Source organism: Cavia porcellus, unplaced genomic scaffold, assembly GCF_034190915.1.
Source record: "Cavia porcellus strain 051 isolate PalLab524CR breed Dunkin Hartley unplaced genomic scaffold, mCavPor4.1 scaffold_18, whole genome shotgun sequence".
Lineage (NCBI taxonomy): Eukaryota > Metazoa > Chordata > Mammalia > Rodentia > Caviidae > Cavia > Cavia porcellus.
Genome location: NW_026947501.1, coordinates 28,107,459 through 28,116,463, shown reverse-complemented (window position 1 = coordinate 28,116,463; position 9,005 = coordinate 28,107,459). Strand labels below are relative to the sequence as shown.

Here is a 9,005-nt window from a genome sequence, read left to right as displayed (position 1 = left end):
GGAGCCGTGGTCCAGGCCTGGAAGAAGGTAGAATAATGGTTCCAGTGGGTAACACCATGGCTATACTGAGAGGACCTTGCTTTAGGGCCAAGGCTGTTCCCCACAGGCGTTCTAGTACTCCACCTGCAGAAAGGAGCCAGGCAAGGGCTGCAAATGGGATCTGGCTCAGCAGGGAGATAGAGGAAGGAAGGGGATGGATCTTCCTAAGCACAGAGTGATTCCTGAGAAACTTGACTTACTTTGCTGGTTCCTGGAGTTTAAATCAGTTTGTATTATCCAGGCTTTACTTTTGGAGATAGATTTGGCCTATGCAGGGCTCAAGAAAGCCCTTACCCTGCTGGCTTGTGGCAAGAACTAGGATAAGGCAGTCATACTCCCAGGGTACAACATTTAGAGAACTCACTGGGGCTGGGGATTTAGCTCAGCGGCATAGGCGCCTGTCTTGCAAGCAGGCAGTTGTGAGTTTGATCCCTGGTACCGATAAGAAAAAAAGGAAAAAAAAATAGAGAACTCACTGTCTGGTTCAAACTGTGGGTTTAAACAAATGAGAGAGTGAGTACCTCCTTAAAGTTTGTCTTGGGCTCCATACTTGCCCTACTGCTAGTGCCCTATTGCCACTCTGCCTTAACTTACTCCCCTTTCCCCCCACTTGAGTGTCCCAGTGGCAGGCTGATAGTCTCTGTCGTGTTATGCGCTCCACTCAGCACCCTGACCTGTGATCCGGGCTCTTTCCTCCTTATTCTGGTTCACCTGCCTGGACAACGTTTGTAGCTCTGGTGTAATCTCATCTCTGGGACCTCTCCAGCAGCTACAGATGTGGCCTGGGAAGACTTCTCCAGCGCTGAGCCCAACAGTTGTGATTCCTCCCACCTGTCACTGCTAGGGGCCTCTGCTCCCATCAGGGAGGGGAGACAGGTCAGCATCCTGTCAGAACCTTCCTCCTCCTTGTTCTACTGCTCTCTGGTCACCACCCAAATCAGCCCACTTTGAAACTGCTCTCCCTCAGGGATTGGAGAGATTGTGTCCTGGGAGGTGGCCTGTCTTAGGGCCCATGTAATTCTCACCCCAAGATCTGAGAGCATGGATGTGAACTGACCTAGACTGAGGCAGCCTTAATCAGTGACTGCCTGCTGCTTGGTGAGGTGACCTCAGCTCTGTGGCCTCTCTTAACATCTTTGCTCAGCAGTATCCGTAGGAGGCTCCTGAGATACATCTGCTCGTAAACAACACTGGAGTCATGGCATGTGCCTGGACTTGCTTTCTCACACAGTTCTGGAGTCTCTTTTTTCCTTTCCAGGGACCTCAAAACAGGCATCAACAAAGCTGAACCTGTGCTCCTGCTGAAACACTTTAATCCACACACCAGTCTGTCACTTATGTTCTTATCTCATCTCAGGACACCCTCAGATGTTTATCCCACAGGCCTAGCTCTTGCCTTTGCTCCTGGGTTGGGTCTCTTCTGCTTTCCACTCTGCTCTGAGGGAAGGAAGGAGGGGATCTCACCTTTTGTGCAGCCTCCTTTTCTCTGTAGCCTGGTTATTTACTGATTCTCCTTGCTACCTCCAGCCTCCTAGCATCCAGATGCCTGCCGAGGATTGACCAGACATATGTGTGCACCTGTGTGTGTATGCGTGTGAACCCAGGACCTTCACATCGAGCTATATCCCCAGCCATTTATTTATTTATTTTTATAAATCTTAGTAGCTAAGTTGCCCAGGCTGGGCTTACACTGGTGATCCTCAGCCCCCCAGAGTACTGGCATTAAAGGTGCATCATCTTGGCCAGGGATTTAGCCCAGTGGTGTAAGTGCTTGCCTGATAAGCACAAAGTCATGAGTTCAGTCCCCAGTACTCCTCCCCCCCCCCCGCAAAGTGCATCATCTTGCTGCCAACACACTGTGTCACACAGCAGGGGACCCTGCCAGTACAAGTCAGGACTAGGAGGTGTCACAGTTGTTTCTTGGTGGCAGGCCTCAGTATTACTGGCAAGGGAATATGAGAGCCCCTACTTCCTTCACACATCTGTTAGTTTTAGCCAAACCAATAAACAGTCATTGCTGCAGAATGTTAAGGGAGACATTAGGTGTGAGAAACAGTTGCTGGGAGTGGTGGTGTCTGCCTGTAGTCTCAGCACCCAGGAAGCTGAGGCAGGAGGATCACTGCAGATTTGAGGGCAGCCTGGGCTACATAGTTGAGTTCAAGATTAACCTGAACTACATAGCAAGATGCCATCTCAAAAAACAGAACAAAATGAAATGCAACAAAACAAAGCAAAAACAAAATAAGACAAAACAAAACAGAAAAGACTGTTTCCACTCTCAAAGAACTCAGTCTGAAAGGCCAGCTAACCCAGCCTTGCCTACAGCCTGTTATAAATTTTAGTTCATATAATTTAGCAGCTTGTAATCCTCATTAATCACTATGGGCTGCAGCTTTACTGTAAAAGCTGATGAGAAACCTGAGTGGGACGGGCCTGTAGGGCAAAGAACTCTGACATTCATAACTGAAATGAGTGGAGAAGCCCTTGAGAAAGCTCCCTGGCTTTGATTTTGGCTATTTAATTTTCTAAAGCACAACTTGAAAACATCCAGCATATCTAATCTCAGTACAAAGGATTCAAGACCAAGTATACATTACATGCATCAGTGTGGATGACAAATTATCCATAGCCATCATCATCACCATCACACTTTTTTTCAACACATTTGACAACTCAACTGGCAGTATTTTGTGGTGATACCATGTTAGTGTTAATAATATTTTTGGACCCAGTTAATGTTGGATTCATTAGCACATTTGGAACCGCTGAAGTTGCAGAAATGGAGGCTTTTACAGCAGGGGCCTGTGAGGCCATCATCTGTGCCGTAAACCTCTGCCCAGTGAAGGACACCAGAGCCTGTGCGTTCGCTGAAACAGACCTAGCCTGCAGGGTTGATTGGCACAGTGTGGAGGTATTTAATCTGCTAGTAACTGAACTGACACTCAACCACAGAACAGTTCTTTTCCCACAGAAGTAGATATCTTTTTTCTGTGAAGATCTGAGTCTGTAGGTTGGAGCTGTTAAGCAGTACTGATCAGGTGGCAGTCTAGGACTGGCTTGATCAATGGCAAAGGGGTTTGTTTTCTTTGTCTTGGAATATATAATAAAAAAATCTCTTTGGGGAGGGGAGATACAAGACTCGTCAGCTTGACACTAGATTACCAATCGCACATCATCTGTGTCCACAGTGGCTTTCTTAGCACCGCTTGAATAAATTTTAGCATCATTTAAATTGTGGTTACATATTGGAAGGCAAACTCCAGTGTCTGATTTATAACTCTTGGCTCATATTCTGTAATCCCCATATCCTTCAGGATTTGTGCTGTCATCTGTGCATCTTCTGGCATCCTCTTGGGAGAAGCCATCTTGCCAGGCTCCATTATATACACTGATCAAGCTACATCAACCATGTTAATGTATTTCAGTCCTGATCTGGATGCAAGTTCTTTGCCGACTGTGATTTTTCCAACTCCTGATGTATTGGTGATCAGGGTATTTGGGAGTACTGTGGTCCCTGATGCCATGGCCTGGGTGTCTCAGCTTGCTCCCCTGCAAACTGCCCTGGATGTCACCTTGTTGTTAGCTTGGTGAGACCTTGAGCCCAGGACCCAGATAACCTGTGCTCATGTTTACCAGTGCCTGGAATCCATGAGATAATATATGTGCTTTTTTATTTTTAAGAGTAGGAAATTATATTGGAGAAAAGGAATGGAGAATAGCAATAGCTCCTGAGAGACAGGAGGGGTTCTGAATGGGCTGCCCAAAAGTGCTGTTTTAAATTACTGAATTTGTAGTAATTTGTTATGCACCAATATAAAACTGGTATTGGATTTAATGACAGTCAACTTTCTTAGTTTTATTTGTTTAGAAAGACACTTATTTTACCTCCAGTTCTGGAGATCATTTTGTTAGTCAAGGAATTATGAGTTGACATTTCTTTTTCTTCTCCTGTTAAAGATTATATTTGTCATATTATTATAGAGAAATCAGATGTTAATCTTCTAATTACTTTGCAGAGAACCTGCCTGTTCTTTTTTGCTACTTTTAGGATTTTGTCTTCACCGTTATTTTTCTACAATGTGATTGTAAATAAATCTCATTATATGTTTCTTTTTATTGATTTTGATGAGAATTCCTTGGGTTTCCTAAATCAGAGAATAAATATGTATCCTATTTTTGCCTTTAAATATGTCCATTTTTATTACCTTTCTTTTCTCTTTATAGAGTTGTAATTTAGATATTGGATCTTCTCACCTTATCTTTTGTGTCTCTTTCCCATTTTAAAAAATATATTAAAGATGCACTTTTGGTCATTTTTAAAGAAGACCTATTTACTAGTTCATTAATTTTCTCTTCGTCTATGACTAACCTCTTATCTAGTCCATCTAATAACCTTTTGTTTTCAACCATTTTTTATTATTAGATTTTATAGATAGTTTTTTTTTAAATTCTACCTGGTCAATTTTGAAATTCTCTTGATCCTTTTTCAGGTTTCAAGTTTTTTTTTAATGTTAAAACCATCAAATATTCATTTTATACATTGCAACTGAAAATCCCAACATGTACAGTTTTTGCAGGCTTGAATACTATATGGTGGTTTGTGTGTGTTTAATGATTTTGACTATAAGCTCGTGGGTCTTAGAACTACAGTTACAGTAATAGTTCTAATGGTATTTATTCTACTGCACTGCCAGAAATGGGAACAGCAGCTAGGGGTGGTGTTACACACCTATAATCCCAGCATTTGGGAGGCTGAGGCAGAAGGATTGCTGAGAGTTTGAGGTCAGCCTGGGCTACAAAGTAAATTCAAGGCCAGCCTAAACTGCACAGTGAAACCCTGGAAAAAAAACCCAAACCAAAAAACCAAACCAAACAAAACAACAATAAATGATAAACCCCCAGCAGAATCTAGACCTAAAAGAAACAAACTTATGAAAATTTGATATATGACACATTTTATATTGTTGGTCAGTGGAGGAAACAATTATTCAACAAGTGGTGCTGTCACAGTTAACTATCCAAATTCAAAAGAAGAAAGGAAAGAAGAAAGGGAAAAAAAGAGGAAAGAGAAGAAACTCTGTGTTTTCTTCTTTCTTTCTTCTTTTTCTTTTTGAGACAGTGTCTCGCTATGTAATTCAGGCTGGCCCTGAACTCACTTTGTAGCCCAGACTGGCCTTGAACTCACAGTGATCCTCCTGCCTCAGCCTCTCAAGTGCTGGGATTATGGGACTACACCACCATACCCAGAATGCTGGTGCATTTTAAAAAATCATCACATTAATATCATATTGCCTTAATTATTATGACTTTAAAATAAGCACAGTTTTCAACCCCTGTCAGCTTTCTTTTTCCCCAGACATTTCTTGTATATTTCTGCTTTTCTCTAGAAATTTATTAATTTACTATCAAGTTCCTAGAATATCGATTGGAATTATTTTGAACATTTAGAATAGTGTGAGATAACTAACTTGAGTGACTTTAAATCCTCCTGCTTATGAATGTGTTCTGGGGCTGGGGGTTTAGCTCAGCAGTATATAAGCGCCTGCCTGGCAAGTGTGAGGTTGTAAGTTCGAACCCTGAAACCACACACACAAAAGAAAAATGTATTGTCTCACATTTTTAAAGCTATGTTTAATATACCTTCAAATATGGTTTTATAATTTTGGTTGTGTACATCTTTTGTTGTTTATTAGTAAGAATGTCAGTTGAAGTTGAGAGGGGTGGCACACATTTGTAATCCCAAGCTAAGCTACATAGTGAGTTGAAGGCCAGTTTGAACTACATAGTGAGACCTTGTCTCAAAACAACATCCAAAAAAGGCCAGCTTGGTTTTTAAAACTACAAATTTTTTTATATTTGATTATAGAAATGCAATCAGTTTTTTGCATACTAACTTTATATAATCCACTTCCCTAAATATTTTTTATCAATTCTCATAATTTTCAGATTATTGTGGCATTTCTTTGCAGGTCATTGTATCAGTGAAAAAATAACTGTTTAAATTCTAGTGTTAATATTTTTTCATTTTTTATCCTGTTCCTGTCTTTTATATACATTTCTTGTCTCATGGACAGTGTTGGTGTATAGTTAACCCAGATCCTTCTCTCCCTATGTCAGTCCTCCTCTAAATTTGGCTTTGTCACTTTTGATTGGCCACCTGCTTTTATCTATCTCTTCCCCAAGTTTTTAGTCTGAAAACCCACATCCTCTTGGAAAATAACAGTCTTTCCTCAGGGAAGGTTTCGCTCCCTTGATTCCTTCCTATGTCCTATAATACATAGGATTCCGTTCTGATAAGGACAAATATTCTGTTTTCTGCAGCACGTAGAGGTGAGGCCCCTTTCTCTGTACTGAGAAGCATTTGAATCTTTCCTGCATTGCACTTCTTTTCCATTTGAGGCCTGGTGGCTTTATAAAGAAAACTCAGTACATCCATTAAAGGTTGTTAAAGCCACTCAGAAGGATGGGGTATCTAGAGATACATATAAAGAAGGCATGGTAGTCAATATGTGTTAATATGGATGACTTCCAGTCCTCACAATATAAAGTCTAGCAGGGAGAAAAGCAAGTCAATACAGTATATGTATATAGGAAGCTGTTATTTGCATTTAAAATGCATAAGTTTCCATAGTCTCATCCTGGAACTGTACACAAAAATCTGGCATTATGGGTTGCTTTGGAGCCAGAGCTGTAATCTGAGTAAGGGGGTGGAGGTGGGGGGCTGTGAGATAGGGGGATTGTTGTAAGTTCAAGGCCAGTTTGGATTACCTAGTGAGTTCAAAACAGAACAAAATAACTCCCTTCCCTGAGAGACAGTGAGAGAGAGAGAGAGACAGAGAGACAGAGAGACAGAGAGACAGAGAGACAGACAGAGAGAGAGCGAGACACAGACAGAGAAGAGCCCAAAGACAAAGTAGGCATACAGAGGATGGGGTGAGCAGTGTATTTCTTTATGGTTTTAAAAATGTATGTATATTTGCAATAGCTAAAAAGTAGACACACCCCAAATGTCTATCAAGGGAAAAATAAACAAAAAGGAACATGTTTATACAATGGAATATTAATTCAGCCTTAAAAAATATAAAATTCTAGCATGTGCTAAAATAGAGATGAGCTTTTAAATATATCATGCTATGAGAAATAAACCGGACACAAAAGAACAAGTATAGTGTGCTCCTACTTTTATCTAGAATAGTCAGATTCACAGAGATGGAAAGAACAGTAGTAATTAGGGTGAGCAAAAGGGAGAATGGGGTGCTAGTATTTTTTAGGTACAGAATATTAGTGTGGAAAGATGAAAAAAGTTCTGAGGGTGAAAAGAAAGTAATAGTTGTACATAATTGTGAAGGTAATTAGTACCAATGAACTGTCCATTTAAAAATGGTTTACGTGGTAAATTTTAAGTATGTTTTTATCATAATGACAAATATGAGTATACAGTGCTTTTAAAGCCTTTAAGTTTATTTATTTATTTATTTTTGTCTTTTTTATCGGTACCGGGGATCGAACTCACGACTGCCTGCTTGCAAGGCAGGCGCTTATGCCACTGAGCTAAATACCCGGCCCCTTAAAGTTTATTTTTATACTATTCCTCTTTCACTGAGGGTATAGAGATAATTTCTTTCTTTCTTTCTTTCTTTCTTCCTTTTTTTTTTTTTTTTTTTTTTTTTTTTTTTTTTTTTTGTGATACTGGGGATCGAACTCATGACCTTGCACTTGCCAGGCAGGCGCTTATGCCACTGAGTTAAATCCCCAGCTCTAGAGACAATTTCTAGTAGAATTTTAGATACATTTATTATCTAACCTAGGTGTATCCCACAGATAGCCCTGCTGTCTCCCAGAGTGATTCATTGCAACATTGTTGTTGCAATCGCAACAAATTATCAAGTAGAGGAAACTGGTTAATAAATGTTATATGTCCATGCCATTGAGTACTGTATACCTGAAGAAAATAAACGAACATGATCCTTATTGATTTAGAAAGAGCCCTAGAATATATTAAGAAAGCAGGGTGCATGACTTTGTCCAACTGCGCTTCTGTCTCTTAGGCAGTGGAACCAGGGCAGAAGGACTCCCTTCAGCAGTTGGATACCCAGCCCGGCTGGACAGCTCTGGCTGCTTGTACCACTCTGGTGAGTTCCTGCCCTGGGGAGGCTGGCGGGGGCGGGGCTAAGTTCTATCCGGGCAGCTCTGCAGGGCCACCTTGGACTGCAGACATCCCCAGAGCCACATGTGCCTGGATCCCTGTCAGTGAGGCACTGCTTGTTGAATTGCTTTTCAAGAGAAGGGAGAATAAGCATCCACGGCATTGGCTGTTTCCTCTCCCTGTGTATAAACCTCATTATCAAAATAATTCTGTGTTCAGCTTAATTAGTCATGTCTCTACTGAAATAAGACTTTCAATGAAGGGAAAAGCAACAGCAATAGCATACCTGTGAAGCAGCTAACCTGTACAGGATACCCTGTGATTCATACAGAACCAGCCAACACGAAAACAAGTATGTAAACACTTCATATTCATTTTACACTGTTGTAATATAACTATGTGTGGTATAAGTAATTTCTCAGAGGCTTTTCTTACTTGGTAGTTGTCTTGTGTGCATTTTGTTTTGTTTCCAACAGGGTCTCATTATATATTGTTCAGACTGCTCTTGAATGCACTAAGTAGCTCAGGCTGGGTTTGAATTCATAGTGACTCTCCTGCCTCATGTCCTGAGTGCTGGGATTGCAGGTGTGAGACATGCTAAACTTGGGTGGTTTTGTTTGCTTATTTTTGTTTCTGTTTTGAGACATGGTCTTGTTATACGGTTCAGGTTAGCCTTGAACCAATCTACTACGTAGCCCTGACAGACCTGAAATTTACCTTGCTTCCATCCTCCTGGGGGAGGCTTGTGGTGGCTTGAGCCACCACAACTGGCCTCTGAGTTGTTTTTAACTGAGAAGAAAAATATTGCTCATCTGCTAGA

At 41.1% G+C, this 9,005-nt stretch overlaps 1 pseudogene; it reads right to left on the bottom strand.

Moving 5' to 3' along the window:
• Nucleotides 1-33: 33 nt before the first annotated feature.
• On the bottom strand, nucleotides 34-5,190 carry LOC134471308 (transcription initiation factor TFIID subunit 9-like; annotated as a pseudogene).
• Nucleotides 5,191-9,005: the final 3,815 nt, after the last annotated feature.